Source organism: Eschrichtius robustus, chromosome 13 (assembly GCF_028021215.1).
Source record: "Eschrichtius robustus isolate mEscRob2 chromosome 13, mEscRob2.pri, whole genome shotgun sequence".
In the NCBI taxonomy this organism is placed as follows: Eukaryota; Metazoa; Chordata; class Mammalia; order Artiodactyla; family Eschrichtiidae; genus Eschrichtius; species Eschrichtius robustus.
Window position 1 is genome coordinate 21,663,483 of NC_090836.1, and position 17,585 is coordinate 21,681,067.

Genomic DNA, 17,585 nt, shown 5'->3' on the forward strand with positions numbered 1-17,585 from the left:
TCATGTCATTCCCTATAATTAATCATCTCTATCTGAAGTCGCTAACACGCACACATGCACACACACACACACACACACACACACGCTCATAATGTTAGGTAGTGATAAGTTCTGTGAAGAAGATAAATAAGGCAGGTTAAAAGAGAGTGACATGACTGATACTATTTTAGACAGTGTGGTTAGGGAAGGGTTCTCTAAGAAAGAAATATTTAAGGAAAGACTTGGATGAACAACAGCCAATATTTATTGAGCACTTACTATGTGCCAGACATTTGTGCTAAGCTCTGTATCATTGAATCTTTACAATGATTTGCTTTACAAAAGAGGAAACTGAGGATCAGGGAAGTTAAATAACTTGCCCAGTAACTTACACATTCTGGTAAGACTCACAAGTTCTGGCTGAGACTTGCTTTTTCCCTTGCTGCTATTAATATTACTATTAACTTTAATATTAACATTAATGTTAATGGATGGATAATGGCCCCAAATTAATATTAACATTATTGTTAATATTAAAGTTGAGGCCTTCTGAGTATAGGGTTTTCCTTTATTTTTAATGAGTAACATCTAGGTAAGAAGTGAATTCTATAGAACTCCAGTGTCCCTGTGCAATCTCGAGGACCATCTGCCTCTTAGAGTCACCATAAACACCAGACACTTCACTGATATTGGTCAAGCCTAGAAGGCAGGTATCTCAGTAGACAAGAACGGATGAGACCTCATGGACCAGTGGCGGTGGTGGCCTTTACTAGGAGAGTGGGTCATGTATCCGTGGCAAAAGAGGGAACGTGGGTGTATTGGCATGGAGGCAGGTGGTGGGTAGAGGTGGGGGTTGTAGCTTGCAGAACTCTTCTGGTGGCTTCTCCTTTCTCAGAGAGTTAAAATAGGAAAAGTGATTTAAAAAAACCAGTAAAATAAGGATTGATGTTTATTTCTTTAGTGATAAAGTAATCTTCCCTAGTGCGAAACACTTCCTCAGACTTAACAGAAAACTATCCTAAGAGGGAGATAGACAGGAAGAACATCAACTGCAATGCCAAGTGATAAATAGTTAAATAATATTATTCCTAGTGGAGAAAGTGTGAGGCCAGAGAAGCAAGTGATTTACTCTTTCTGAGTGACTCAAAGGAAGTTTTACAGAGTAGGCGAAATTTGAAGCAGCGCTGGAAGGATATAATGGTAATGGACAGACACTGTTCTAAATATTTCTATTCATAATGGTCCTATGAGAGGTAGGTATTATTCTTGCCCCCATTTCACAGGTCAAGGGATTGATGTACGCGCCCACACAGCTAATGTGTGCATCACTGACACACACTTGCCTAGTCTGACTCCAGAGCCTGCTCTCTCAATCACTTCCCCAATCTTAACATTTATAGATGAACACCATCACGATTTAAGAACTGCCTTTTCAATCTCCTGTTTGTCCCTCTGTGGTTGTTTATGCATTAGCTAACTGCAAGATTTTACTTGAGATGGACATTTTGATTGATTTCAACCACACCTGCCTATTAGGGTTACCAGGGGAGCTCTTCGAAAATTCCAAGTCCCAGGCTGTACCCTTGGGAATTGTGATTTAATTGGTCTTGATTGGGGCTCAGGCAACAGTGTTTTTTAGAATCATTCCCCAGGTCATTCTAATGTGCAGCTGGAGCTGAGAATCACTGACTTCAACGGAAAGAAAAGAGTTCTGAGGGGTAGATAAAAGAATTCGATACTTGCAGTACCATTGCTTTGGGTTAAGAATTTTCTCTCTTAAAAAGGAAATGCTCTAAGAGGCTGGAGCAACATGTTAAGTCTCTAGAAAGATCCTAGTGGGAGTGACTTTATCAACTCTCCTTTCTCCTTGTGAGACCTTCAGGAAGGGCCAGCAGTAGAATCAGAGAAGCCAAGGTTGACTAGAAAGCCAAGGGTTTCCTCTGTTCTTAGTAAAATCACTTGACATTAACTTGAATATTTGTCAGTGTAATTTAATAATTGACCCCAAGACCAAACCAACTGCTAAAATGATCTAAAGATAACTCTAAATAAATTTTAGGATCATACTTTGGTGAGTAAAGTACGAAGATGGCCAGGCTATAAGCTTCGTGAAAGCAGATGTTCTGTCGCTGTATCCACAGCACCTAGCATAGTACTTAACACCTAGTAGCCATCATCACACACCTGGTGAATGAGTGAAATTCATCATCCATCTTCATCCGTGTGAAATGATTTGCCCCAGAAGAGAAAACAAGTCTGGTGACTGATTCACAGTGTTTGCCACACTATTGTAAGAACATTACGTAACTTGCTCCAATTTATTGATATATTTCCCTATTCGGTGACATTTGGATTGTTCCCAACTTTCTGCTCTTAAAAACAATACAAAAAACACCTTTGTATATGTTTGCCTGTGCATTCACAGAGGAGTCTCTCCAGAATATATCCAAAGAAGTAGAATTGCTGGGTTGGTGGTATGTGCTCGTCAACATTTTGTACACTGTTAACTAGTTTTCCAACTTTGTACTCCAAATAATACACAAAATGCAAAATATGAAGAAAAAGATTATCAACTTGATTTAAAGTATAAAAATTCTAAATGACAAAATATATAATAAACAAGCTAAAACATACTGTAGCTCTTTTCACTTCTTTCCAGTACAAGTAAACAATATAATAAACAAACTTAAGGTTCCACGTTCCCCTTTTGTAATCAGCTCATAAAATGGCTAAGAAAAACTAGCATCCCACCCCTCTTGTGTCTGTCTTTGCCCAAGAAGTTGTTTAGGAGAATGTTCACATCTCCAGATGGTTCTTCAGGGCAGCTTGGCTGAGGGTAGTGCAGCTGAGATCCAGGAACGGATGATCTAAGACTGCAGGTGATCATTCTGCCGTTTTTCCAAAGCAAACTCCCAGCCCTTGGCGGGTGGGGCAGAACGCAGGGCCACCTGGAGCCCCTCCCTGGCATGCCTGCCTTTCCCTCCTGCTCACCCCTCAGGGACAGACTAGTTTTAGCAAACTGGACCGTCAAGCTTTCCTGGGCATAACTAATGCAAGAGAATTCTCACCAAGGTTGATCATAGACAGATTTGCTAATTCCCCCTTTTTTTGAAGCACTCATTATAAGATTTTTGTCCGAATATGTAAATTCTCTCTGTAATCAAATAACTCAGAGTAGAAGTGTCTGACCCTTCTCAGGGAATCCTTTGAACTCTGTATCTCCAAAAGCTTTAGCTTTTAAATATTTGAGAGATGTGGAAGACATATATAGGTGACCATGTGTACTTTATGATGCAGACTCACTTTAACTGTACTTGAAATTCGGGGGTATCATGCTGAGAAAAAGAACAAAAAAGCTTAGCTATTGCCATAGTTTACTTCCAGTTATGGCAGAGCTGCCCTTCCAGAGGAAACCATGTGTTCCCGTGTACGATCGTATTTTAGATGGAATAGCAATACCTATGGCAATTTTCCATACAAGGTTTTAAAAGGACATTTCAGAAAAACAAGGAAAAATACCCCAAACAGGCCTTTTTTAATGTTAACAGGAACTTCAGCACCCTATCAGTCTAACTCCATTTAGTTCTACGTATTCAGTTCTAATTTTCACCGTTAGCAAAACAAATTTAATGGATCTGTTTTGTTGTTGTTGTTTCTCTAAAGCATAAGAAAATGATAAAATGCACCTTTTCAATGTAAATATTTCTTTTTCTTCAACACGATAGGAGTAAAGCTACTAGCTTTTCCTACCACAGCAAAACAAAAGCTGCTGCTACTGCTATGTGAGTGGTCCATCTGAATGGTCTCCAGGGACATGCTAGCTTTTTCACAGAGCAAGTCATTCAGTTTGACTTTTTTCTCTGTGCCTTTTCTCTGAACTGACTCCTCTTCTTGCGTTGAACACAAAAGTCTAAACTCAGCGCAGCAGTTTCAGGCACCAGGTCACCTTGGTCCTCTCACAAAACCTCGTGTGGGTTGTATTCATCTCTAAAGCCATTACTATTTGCTTCCATGTCTTCATTTGCTCTAATAATGGTCAAAATGTATTGAATCCTTGCCATGTGTCAAATGCTTTATGTGCACCTTGTCACGTAATTCTCCCCAACCTTATGCAACAGATATTTCACCCCAATTTGACAGATGGAGAGAAACTGAAGCATCAGAGGCTTAAGTAACTTGTTCAAGATAGGCAAGTGGCAGGGAGAAGCCTCAAAGCCAGGTGAGCTGCCATCAGGGTCGGGCTCCTAACCACCGTCCTGGGCTGCCTCCTGTCTGTATCCTCCATCTCCATGCATTGCTATATCTGACCTCCACAAGATCGGGTCCCTCTGGTTTGTTCACTGAAGTACTCCAAGGGCCTAGAACAATGCCTACATGTAGTTAACACACAATAAATATTTCTTGAATGAATGCATCTCTTTGTTAATTTTTCCTTTCACTTTTTCATTTGTTTAGTAAACAAATGTTGATTGAGCCCATAACACCAGGACTTATTCTACACACACGAGAGGCAATAATGAACAAAGTCCCTCCCCTCAAGAAGATAACTTTTTTTTTTTTTTTTTTGGCCAGGCCATGCAGCTTGTGGGATCTTAGTTCCCTGACCAGGGATTGAACCTGGGCCACAGCAATAAAAGTGCCTAATCCTAACCACTAGACCACTAGGGAGCGCCCAAGAAGATTACATTCTCAATGGAAAAGACAGACTAATAAATATTTAATAATTGGGTAATGAGTTGTTGTGAAGACAAAAAAGCAGGGTAAAGGGGCTAGAAAATGATGGGGGAGTGCTCTTTTAGCTAGGGTAGTTGTGGAAGGCTTGTCTAAAATGCAGACATTTGGACAGACACCTGAAGGAGGGAAGGAAATGAGTCATTTGGTTATCCAGGGGGAGGGGCCCAAAGAGGAGAAAAAGCAGGTGCCAAGGCCATGAGGTGGGAGCATGTTGGGCGCGTTCCAGGGACAAGAGGGAGTCAGTGTGGATGCTTCTAGTGAAAAAGGAGGACGGTAATAAGAGAGATGATCAGAGAAGTGGAGGAAAGGAAAGCGCTGGGCCTTATAGGCCATGGAGAGAACTTCAGCTTTTATACTGAGTGAGATGGGAAACTAATAGATGGTTTTGAACAGAGAACTTATGAGATTTACTTCCTTAATAAAGGGATCTCCCTGTGGGGAGAACTGTAAGAGGGCACACATGGAAGCAGATAGACCAGTCAGGGGATCTTACAATAGTCCTGGCTAGAGGCAATGGTAGGTTAGACCAAAGTAGTAGCAATAGGGGTGATGAGAAATAATTAAATTCTAAATATCTTTCAAGGGTGGTATCATTTGCTGGTGGAGTCAATGTGGGATATGAAAGAAAGAGAGGAACAGCCCTTAGATTTTAGACATTTGAAGCAGGGCATTTACTGAATTGGGAAGGCTCTGGGAAGAGTAGGCTTGGAACTGGAGGGAAATCAAGAGCTTGGGTTTTGAACATGTTTCTCACCATCTAGTACTGCTTCGTATGCTGAGCATATTCAATAATGATTATATAAGACAGCAACTCAGGGACCTGAAAATCTAAACACCCTTAGGGTATACCAAGCAGGTAACCTAACCATATGCCATGGCCAAGTACAAAAACAGCAAAGCAGTGGTGAGATCACTGAACTAGAGAATTCATGCATGATCCACAGGCACTGACATAAAACAAAAAGTTGCCGTGGCCCGTGTTGCCCTTGACCTTGAGTTTGCGAGCCCTGCAAAATGATTTCAGACATCACTGGCTTTCATCCACATCATTCTTAGTTAATACTGATATGTACCTTCTGCTAAACTGGGCATGTAGCTGAATTTTGTAGGATAGAAACTGCACATCCTGCTTTCATTCATCGATGAATGTTGTTATTCTTACAACAAATATTTGTTAAACCCTCACTCCGCCACTCACAGTTCTAGAAAAGACATGACAGCAAATGGATAGTGCCAAATAACATTTCAGATTATGTTGCTACCTCAGGTAGTCAGAGATAACCACTGACAACCTCAACTATGAGAAAAACAAAACACTCTAGACCTGAAACTAACACAACATTGTAAATCAACTATACTCCAATAAAAAATTAAAAAACAAAACAAAACAAAAAAAACAGAACAAAATATAAAGCCTCTAAGAGGATTCTGAGTAGTTTAAATAGATGTTTGAAGTTGGGCATTCATGCATTAAAGTTTATATGCTTAATTCATATGACATTTTTTCAGGACTCCCTTCTTATTTCACACATAATTTTAACAAATCCAAACATCTGTTTCGTAGCCCAAAATAGATAAATCAGAAATAAGTTGGCAGAAGAGGAGAAGGGAAGAACAGTAGTAGAGATGGGCACACTGAGAAGGGTTAGCTGTAATAAGAAACACCACTGCACTGCTAGAGGGAAAAACATACAAAAATTAATAAATAAACACAATTTTTGAAAGAATGTGGAAGTCAGGGGAAACTTCATATTTTCTATATGGACAAGAAGTGTGTTAAAGCTTAATAAACCTGACGGCTTCGCTACTTTAAAGCACAGTACAGTCAGCGATGGTCATCTAGTAAGGTTTACATTAAACTCATACGCTCTGCCTTAAAAAGTCAGGAAACATACAATCAATTTAAAAGATTTCTCTGGAAATGTTGAATGCACACATTTAGAAGGATTTGCTTCAGGTATTTGGAAAATCTGTCAAAGTGAAATACCTCATTCTCCAATAATGTTGGGTTTCTGCTGTGATCCAGTACTCTGGCTTGTGTGCCACATACATGCCCACATACATGGTGAACAGACACTAAAAACACACCCTCAGACATGCTTTCCTGTTTTTAGCAACTGCCCCAGACCCTCCCACATCACTTGCCCCCTCTCTTCCTCCCAATTCCATTCCAGCGTTCAGCCAGCCTCTGTTCCAAAGCTCTGGCCTGCCCTTTGCTGCCTGCACTCATAGTTGGACCTGATGACAGAATTTAGCTTCCCTGCATCTGACCTTTGGAGTTCCCTGGGACGTGGCTGCAGGTGTGCACATCAGGTACCCACCAGTTCTCACTGGGCTTTTGCACTGCAGAGCCCACCCCAGCTTTAGCCCAAACTTGACTTGTACTTGGATTGGACCCCCGGAGCTTGCCATGACTGTTCTTACATTCAACACGCACAGAAAACACCTTTCACATATGAAAAGGACACAAGCAACACAACATCAGTGAGGATGCAATTTGAGTTGTTCCTGAGTTAGTGATCTTTCTTTTTAGAAGTGGTTAACTCATAGAATCATAAATCTTGGGCTTAAATTATCCTTAAAGTTTGCCATCAGTTTTAACGTGAATGCTGTCTGCAAAGTTACTAAACTCTTCCAGTTTTCATGGGTTTCCCTCATTCTTCGGAAATATTCATTTACAAAACAGAAAACTAGGAAGAGGTACTCAGTCCATAGCTGTGACATAGACTATAGCTAAAGAGTTAATGTAAGGATTAAACCAGTGACCTTTGCTTGTTTAAAGTAGAAAAAAGAGCTAGCCAGCCACAGCTAGAGAGCCTGACTGTGGAGATAAGTGAACAACCCAAACCAATCCACTGGATTTTACAAGTTTTTAATAACGTTAATTTTTGTCCAAGGTAAAGGAGGATTAAGTGACCATTGTTTGCATTATTCAGGTGTGTGTTCTTTAGCTTAAAACTAATTACATTTAACCATGTGACCTGGATTTCAAAACACATATAGACCACAAACTCACTTTTATAAAAGAAGTTATCTATAACCTCTGTCTCAAGGCAAATAAAATGGCAAACATTCCAGTGTCCACACATTACCCCTGCAATTGAAACTTTCTTTCTACTATTTTTCAGTTGCTATGGAAAAACGTGAGTTCTGTAGACCAAAAGTAAATACGTAATAGCATTACAATAACCGCAATAGATCTGAGAGTGTTGGGCGCACATGTACACACACACACAAACACACACACACGACCCCACCAGGGCAGAGTGTTAATGGACATATCTCTGTAGCTAGGTCCTTTGCATTTACATTACTCCTCATTTTTTCCTAGCCAAATGAGCAAAATGAGCTCTGTTTGGATAATAACATATCTGATTTCACAGCAACCCTCAACCAACAGCTTTCAGAGCTGCCTGGCTCTAATTTTCAACTTGTATTTTTCAGGCCCCTGAACCATCACATCTTTCCGACACAACTCAGGAATACAAAGTAGTAAAAGAATCTGACTTGAGTAATAATAAACAACAAAATTAACTCTGGACACTGGGAGACGGATGTTTTGGTCCAAGCTCCACCAGTTATATCCCTACTACCGGGAACACCTCTCAGGCCTCTGTTTCTCTACTGATAATATTAGGGAAGTCACTGAACAATTTCTGTGAAATGGACCCCAGAGTCTGGTCTGCCGCCTCTGAGGGATTCTAGAACTTTCTCTGCCTCTTCCAGCTCAGGTCTTTTCAGGTCCTGCTTATTCTCTTAAACCTGCTCTTTTCAGACCCCTCTGCTTACTCCTTACCTTCCTGTCATCATCTGAGCAGTGAACTTTCTTTGTCCAGAAAGACTTTCTCTGCCTGATGGTTGGCAGAGCCCTGCCTGGGCCTTGGCCTCACCGCCAGCAGGACAGGCCCAGGTGATGGCCCCAGAGAAGCTTGAGCCTGGGTGGTGACTCTGCCGCCCTCTAGCTGTGGCCTCCAGCAGCCTGGGCTGTGCACAGAACTTGTTCCTTAAAGTTACAGTCTTCAAGAGTCTGAATTTAAAACTAATAATTCAGTCCTCTTCACAAATTGGTTGTTCTGGGTGCTGGTTACATAGGTGTGTTAAATTTGCTAAAATTAATAGGCCTGAATACTCATGATATCTATATTTTTTGTACATATGTTGTAGTTCAACAATTTAAAAAAAATTTTTTTGTACAATTTTGAAAGGTTACTTTCCATTTACAGTTATTACAAAATATTGGTTCTATTCCCCGTGTTTTACAACACATCCTTGAGCCTATCTTATACCTAATAGTTTGTACCTCCCTCTCCCTGACCCCTATCTTGCCCTCCCCCCCACTGGTAACTACTAGTTTGTTCTCTATATCTGTGAGTCTGCTTCTTTTTCTTATATTCACTAGTTTGTTGTAATTTTTAGATTCGACATATAAGTGATGTCATATAGTATTTGTCTTTCTCTGTCTGACTTATTTCACTTAGCATAATGCCCTCCAAGTCCATCCATGTTGCTGCAAATGGCAAAACTTCATTCTTTTTTATGGCTGACTAATATTCCATTGTGTGTGTGTGTATTATATCTTCTTTATCCATTCATCTGTTAATGGACACTTAGGTTGCTTCCATATCTTGGCCATTGTATATAATGCTGCTATGAGCATTGGGGTGCATTCAACAAATATTTTTTAAGTTAAGTGAACAGACCATGATTTTTAAAATGCTTCCATATCAATGATATTTTTCCCTTATGTAAACAATAAGTAAAACTCCTTTTCCAGAGGAGTAGGAATTGTTAAAAAATTCATGTTTTGTGAACATGTATTAAGTACAATTTGATTAATATATCTAGTGATTCTCTGGGCTGAATTTCCTAACAGCACTTACTGGAACCTAAGAGGTTTGTCCTTTCCCACTAAAAAGGCAAGGCACGTATTACTTAAAGGGTAGAGTACAATAGAGATTGGAAACATTGTTCTATAATTTTTAAACAAATGTTGCACTGTGTCACTATTTCTCCATGATTATTTCCAGGCTGAGGAGTTCTATGCAGCTGATAGAACTTTCAACAGAATAATCATAAGAAATTGCTCCTACCCAACCTGAAACCTCAAAAACATTCTCAATGAGCTTGAACATCCCTTGAGAATACATCAAACAATGGCTTTTCTTGATTAAAGAGATTTGTTTTATGATTCTTTTAAAGGGAGCCTTTAAATTCAGTCATTTGAGAAAATTTTTGATGTATTTTTGCACTCAATTTATAGAAGAGTAGTAAATCTGTAAGTCTAGTAAAGAATACTCTACAATAAAAGAAGGATCTATTTTACAGAACCCAAATTCTGTGCCCAGAAAACACCCCCATGCTACCTTTTTTCCTTTCTCTGAACTGATACTACAAAGGGAATTTTACATGCTAACGAGAAGGTCAGATCAAATCTCTTTGGCAGTGTAATCTATCCCTTTCAAGGGCCAGATTCTTTCTCTGTAACTACTGCTTATAACCGACAATAGCTTATTGTTCAACTTCTTGTTGAGTGATGATGATGTGCCTGAGAAAGGCATCTGTGGAGGGAGAGGGGGAGGGAGGGAGGGAAGGAGGTGTGTTCTTTTCTTTCTTTCTTTTTTTTTTTTTTTAAGTGAAATAGCTTTGAAAAACTCTAAGCGCAGACACTGTTGTTAAAGGAACATTTCCAGCTCTCACGATGACTTTTTCCCTCAAAGTACTATGTGCAATCATTAATCAGTTCTTTCCATGGGTCATTTTATATCACAGAGAAATGTTAACATGCTCCGAACGTCCTTCAGGAACTGGGGGAAAAAACAGCCCTAGAAAAAAAGCACTGGAGAGAATCACACTTTATAAATTTAAATTAGTGCAAATATTTTTTGGAAAGAGACCCTCTCACATCACACAGAGTTCATTCAATTAAATTTTTCAGATTTCTTCTGAAATTGTGGATAATTTCTCTCATTTGGAATCACCAAAGGACACATTCTTCATAAATTATCTAAATGTGCATATGTTTATTCCACAGTGCATATGGTAATAACTGTGTTTTATTGCATATATTCATGAACATGAATTAAATTAACTTGGGGAAAACATCTTTTTTTTTTTCCTTTTTCTTTTTGGCTGTGCCGTGCGGCCTGCTGGATCCTAGTTCCCCGGACCAGGGATCAAACCCATGCCCCCTGGATTGGGAGCATGGAGTTTTAACCACTGGACCGGCAGGGAAGCCCCTAATTTTCTAACTATTATTTTTTTTTGCCACACCCTGCAGCATGTGGGATGTTCCCTGACCAGGGACCGAACCCACGTCCCCTGATGTGGAAGCACGGAGTCTTCCAACTACCAGCGAAGTCCCGGGGAAAACATCTTGCTGGCAACCAACCCTTATCTTTAAAAGGCAAGGGATGTTATAAAAGGTAAAATTTGAATACAATGATTGAATCGAATATATTATTTTTAAGTTGTCTTCAGATAGCCAGTTTTGATAAAAACTAATTTTGTGTTTTCATAATTTGCTGATTTAAAATTTATATCTATGGCTTAGAATCCACAAATAATATTTTTATTTTTGTTTAGTCATTCAGACGTTATGTCCTAAAACAGGAGTCTGGAGATCTGGTTCTAGCTCTGTCACATACTAGTTATAAGACCTTCACTATGATTGTAACAATCCAAGCTACAGTTTCTTCATCCACAAAGGGTGAAACTCCTTCCAAACACTAAAATTGTACAATTCTGAAAAATTGCACCTCTCCCCCTTGCTCACTGCCCCAAGATGTTTATGTACTAATCACCATAACCTGGGGAATGTTACTTTACATGTCAAGAGGAAAATTGCAGATGTGATCAAAAGTTAAAAATCTTGCAATAACATTATCCTAGATTATGCAGGTGGGCCTGGTATAACCGCAAAGGTCCTTTTAAAAGGAGTACAGGAGGAGTCAGAGTCAGAGAGAAGGCTTTGTGACAATGAAAGCAAAGATCTGAGTTATGTGGTCCCAAACTAAGGAATGTCAGCAACCTCTAGAAACTGGAAGAGGCAAGGAATGGATTTTCCCCTTGAGCCTTGAGAAGGAGCCAGCCCTGCCAACACCTTGGCTTTAGCCCAGTGAAACTGATTTCAGACATCTGGCCTCCAGAACTGTAGGAGAATACATTTGCATTGTTTTTAGCCACTAAGTTAGTGGTAATCTGTCACAGCAGCTGTAGGAAATTAATGCTCCATATTAGGGAGAAGCACTTCTCATTGGTGGTGTGAGGAGCTCTATGGACCCACTGCTCAGTGAAAAAAATCATCCCTAATGAAAATTATACAAACAACAACATTTTAAAGCATCTGGAAATTGTCCTAAAGATATACAGAAAATGGAGAAATAGTTATTTAAGAAAATCTACTAAATCTCATGAAGAACATCAAGCCTCTAGCATTTGAGCTACGACTTGCTCCCCACCCCCCAGTTCAATGAAATGGAAGCTCTAATCTGGGTGGGTGTGGCCAAGAAGGATGTCATCTTTCTTTCTTCAGCCCAGTCTAGTCAGGGAAAATTAGGCAACAGTATAAAATGAAAGGCATTCCGATTGGAAAGAAAGAAGTAAAACTACCCCTATTTGCAAATAGCATGAGTCTGTATATAGAAAATACTAAGGAATCCATTAAAAACCTATTAGAACTAATAAATGAGTTCAGCAAAGTGGCGGGGTACATGATCAATATATGTAAATCAATTGTATTTTTCTCCATTAGTAACTAACAATTGTAATTCTACCCATTGGTAATAAACAATCCAAAATCAAAATTAAGAAAACAATTCCATTTACGATGGTATCATAGAGAATAAAACACTTCGGAATAAATTTAGCAAAAGAAATGCAAAACTTGTACTCTGAAAACTAAAAAATCATTGTTGAAAGAAATCAAAGATCTAAATAAATGGAAGACATCCTATGTTCATGGATTGGAAGATTTAATATTGTTAAGATGACAGTACTCCCCAAATTGATCTACAGATTCAATGCAATCTTATGAAAATTCCATCCACCCTTCTTTTTTTTTTTGCAGAAATTGGGAAGTTGATCTTAAAATTTATATGGAAATACAACCACTATTCATACAAAGAATACATAAAGAACTTTTGCAACTCAACTATGAAAAGAAAAATAATCCAATTTTACAATGGGCAAAGGATATGAACAGACATTTCTCCAAAGACAATATACAAATAGCCATCAAGCACATGAAAAGATGCTCAACATCATTAGTCATTAGAGAAATGAAAATTAAATCCACAACGAGATACCATTTCATACACTAGGATGGCTTTAATAAAGAGAGACAATAATAAGTGTTGGTTAGTATGTGGACAAATTGTAAGCCACGTACATTTCTTGTGGGAATGTAAAATGGTGCTGCTGCTTTGGGAAACAGGCAGTTTCTGAAAGTGTTAAACATAGAGTTACCTTATGACTCATCAATTCCACTCCTAGATATACACCCAAGAGATATAAAAACATATGTCCACACAAACACTTGTACATAAATATTTATAGCAGCATTGCTCATAATAACCAAAAAGTGGAAACAATCCAAATGTCCATCAACTGATGAATGGGTAAACAAAATGTAGTACATCCATACAATGGAAAATTATTGAGCAATACAAAGAAATAAAGGGCTAGTACATGCTACAATATGGATGAACCTTGAAAATATTATGCTAAGTGAAAGAAGTCAGCCACAAAGACCCCAAATTATAAGCTTCCTTTATATGAAATATCCAGAATACACCAATTGATAGGGACAGAAAATAGGTTAGTGGTTGATTCAAGCTAGGGGACAAGGGAGGGGAATGAGGAGTGACTGCTAATGGGTACAGGGTTTCTTTTGGGGGTGATTAAAATGTTCTAAAATGATATTGTGATGATTACACGACTCTGTGAATATACTAAGGATCATTGCTTATATCTCAATAAAATTGTTAAAAATTTTAGTAGTTATCCGAAACATCAGAGTTGTAATAACATATCAGCCTACTGAAAGAAGATATCTTTAATTTGAAGTGTATTTCAGTTTTCTGTTCATACTCATACTGCAAACATTTATGGGACACCAGGAAGTGCTCAGTACTGGGAAGTTAAACAAAAACTAGTTTCTGCACCTACTACTAAGCCTGGTGTATACTATGTGCTCAACAAATAAGGTTTGAGTGGATGGATAGATGACCATAGAATGGGTCTGGAAAGTAAGAGTGTTCTGTTTGTATTTATTTTTATAAAACTATATTAAGGTATCAAAAATGTAATTTTACCAAGAATAGGTAACGTTTATGTCCTAATTTCCTTTCATTTACAAGTTAGGTGTTTTAAACTAGTAGCTTGGCTGCAAAAACAAATAGCAATAACAAAATTATTAGCTGATATAGTAAGCTAGGTGCAATGAAAATGTTCTGGGGCTTATTGTCAGGAAGAAATGGTTTCAAATATTGTCTCTGGCACTTACTACCAATGTGACCTAAGATAAGTTATTTAAGTCTTGGTTACCTCATCAGTTAGAGGGGAATAATGATAATATATTCCTTACTTGGTAAGATTATTAATATAGGTATACCTCAGAGATATTTGGGTTTGGTTCCAGACCACTGCAATAAAGTGAATATTGCAATAGAGTCACAAATTCTTTTGGTTTCCCAGTGCATATAAAAGTTGTATTTACACTAAACTGTAGTCTAGTAAGTGTGCCATAAACTAGAAAAAAGTGTACACACCTTAATTTAAAAAATACTTTATTGCTAAAAAATGCTAACCATCATCTGAGCCTTCAGCGAGTTGTAATGTTTTTGCTGGTGGAGGCTCTTGCCAGGGTGCTGATGGCTGCTGACTGATCAGGGAGGTGGTTGCCAAAGGCTGGGGCGGCCGCGGCCATTTCTTCAAGTAAGACAACAATGAAGTCTGCTGCATCGATTGACTCTTCCTTTTAAGAACCATTTCTCTGTAGCATGCAATGCTGTTTGATAGCATTTTACTCATAGAACTTCTTTCAAAATTGGAGTCAATCCTCTCAAACTCTGTCACATCTTTAGCGACTAAGTTTACATAATATTCTAAATCCTTTGTTGTCATTTCAACAATCTTCACAGCATCTTCACCAGGAGTAGTTTCCATCTCAAGAAACCACTTTCTTTGCTCATCCATTAAGAGCAACTCCTCATCTATTCAAGTTTTATCATGCAGCAATTCAGTCACATCTTCAAGCTCCACTTCTAATTCTGGTTCTCTTGCTGTTTCCACCACGTATGCAGTTACTTCCTCCACTGAAGGCTTTGAACTGTGGAAGTCATCCATGATGGTTGGAATCAACTTCTTCCAAACTCCTGATAGTGTTGATATTTTGACCTCTTCCCTTGAATCACAAATGTTCTTAATGGCATCTAGAATGGTGAATCCTTTCCAGAAGATTTTCAATTTACTTTGCCCAGATTTATCAGAGGAATCACTGTCTATGGCGGCTATAGCCTTAGGAAATGTATTTCTTAAATTGTAAGACTTGGAAAGCCAAAATTACTCCTTGATCCATGGGCTGCAGAATAGATGTTGTGTTAGCAGGCAGGAAAATAACATGAATCTCATTGTATGTCTCCATCAGAGCTCTTGGGTGACCAGGTGCACTGTCAATGAGCATTAACATTTTGAAAGTAATCTTTTTTTCCAGGCAGTAGGTCTCAACAGTGGGCTTAAAATATTCAGTAAACCATGTTGTCAACAGACGTGCTGTCATCTAGGCTTTGTTGTTCCATTGATAGAGGACAGGCAGAGTGGAGGTAGCATAATTCTGAAGGGCCCTAGGATTTTCAGAATAGTAAGTGAACATTGGCTTAAAGTCACCAGCTGCGTTAGCCCCTAACAAGAGGGTCAGCCTGTCCTTTGAAGCTCTGAAGCCAAGGCATTGACTTCGCCTCTAGCTATGAAAGTCCTAGATGACATCTTCTTCCAATAGAAGGTTACTTCCTCTACCCTGAAAATCTGTTGTTTCCTGTAGCCACCTTCATGAATTAACTGAGCTAGATCTTCTGGATAACTTGCTGCAGCGTCTACATCAGCTCTTGCTGCTTCTCCTTGCACTTTTGTGTTATAGAGCTGGCTTCTTTCCTTAAACTTCACGAACCAACCTCTGCTAGCTTCAAATTTTTCTTCTGCAGCTTCCTCACCTCTCTTAGCCTGCATAGAATTGAAGAAAGTTAATCCAGTTGCTCTGGATTAGGCTTTGGTTTAAGGGAATGTTATGGCTGGCTTCATCTTCTATCCAGACCACTGCAACTTTCTCTGTATCAGCAATAAGGCTGTTTTGCTTTCTTATCATTTGCGTGTTCATTGAAGTAGCACTTTTAATTTCCTTCAAGAACTTTTCCTTTGCCTTCACAACTTGGCTAAGTGTTTGGTGCAAGAGGCCTAGCTTTCAGCCTATCACAGCTTTCAACAAGCCTTGCTCACTAAGCTTAATCATTTCTTTTGATTTAAAGTGAGAGACCCGCAACTCTTCCTTTCACTGGAACATTTAGAGGTCATGGTAGGGTTATTAATTGGACTACTTTAAATACTGTTGTGTGTCAGGGAATAAGGAAACCTGAGGAGGAGAGACATGGGGGAACAGCCAGCCAGTGGGGCAGTCAGGACCTACACATTTGTCAAGTTCACCACCTTATATGGGTGCAATTTATGGAGCCCCCAAAACAATTACAATAGTAACATCAAAAATCACTGATCACAGATCACCATAACAAATATAATCATAATGAAAAGTTTGAAATATTGTGAGAATTACCAAAATGTGACACAGAGACACAAAGGGAGAAAATGCTGTTGGAAAAATGGCACCGATAGACTTACTCGAGGCAGGGGTGTCACAGCCTTCAATTTGTAAAAATTGCAATACCTGCAAAGCTCAATAAAGTGAAGAGCAGTAATACGAGGTTTGTCTATACTGTATATTTAGAAAGCAGCATAACGTTCAAAATATGGAAGGTATCTTCATTAAATTTAAATGAATTTGCCTTAATTCAGCAAGTAATATAATAACTGTATTATTACTTGTCCACAATGGTAAGCATTTAAAATGCATAATTGCTATGTCACATGAAGCTTTGTGATAAACAATAAGAGAAACATTATGGGGCACAGCGGTTGAGAATCTGCCTGCCAATGCAGGGGACACGGGTTCGAGCCCTGGTCTGGGAAGATCCCACATGCCGCGGAGCAACTGGGCCCGTGAGCCACAACTACTGAGCCTGTGCGTCTGGAGCCTGTGCTCCGCAGCAAGAGAGGCCACGACAGTGAGAAGCCCGCACACCGTGATGAGGAGTGGCCCCCGCTCGCAGCAACTAGAGAAGGCCCTCGCACAGAAACGAAGACCCAACACAGCCAAAAATAAAAAATATATAAATAAATAAAAATTAAAAAAAAAAAAAGAGAAACATCATGTAACTCTAGAATTCCACAGAAAATAATTTGAGATATACAATTTAGAAATTAAACAATTGCTGAAAACCTGGTCCATTGAGATTTCTCTGCTTTCCCATTTTAATCTTCTTTACTCTTGAGTAGTAAATATATCATTATTATTTGTACTGTTTCATATAATTATAATAGGACTTTCCATTTTTTTAGGTAGCTTGGGATTATTTATATTTAAAAAATTGTGCACTTGCGATCAGAAACTCTAAAACTCAATTTTGCTACCCAAGGGCTTTTGCTCACTGCACAATCTCCTCTTTAACCCAACTACCAAATTTCTTCCAAAACTTTAAAAAATAAAATGATCACATTACTATGTTGTACACCTGGAACTAATGTAATATTGTAAGTCAACTATAATT

The 17,585-nt window shown here is 38.8% G+C and overlaps 1 protein-coding gene, 1 non-coding gene and 1 pseudogene across 2 annotated transcripts in view; all 3 read right to left on the minus strand.

Moving 5' to 3' along the window:
• LMNTD1 (lamin tail domain containing 1) overlaps positions 1 to 17,585 on the minus strand; it is a 445,486-nt gene that overhangs the window by 105,282 nt on the left and 322,619 nt on the right. The window lies entirely within an intron of this gene.
• TRNAK-UUU (transfer RNA lysine (anticodon UUU)) lies at positions 4,576 to 4,647 on the minus strand. Its single transcript has one exon. It is a non-coding gene; the product is annotated as a tRNA-Lys (tRNA).
• LOC137775765 (tigger transposable element-derived protein 1-like) lies at positions 14,515 to 16,278 on the minus strand (annotated as a pseudogene).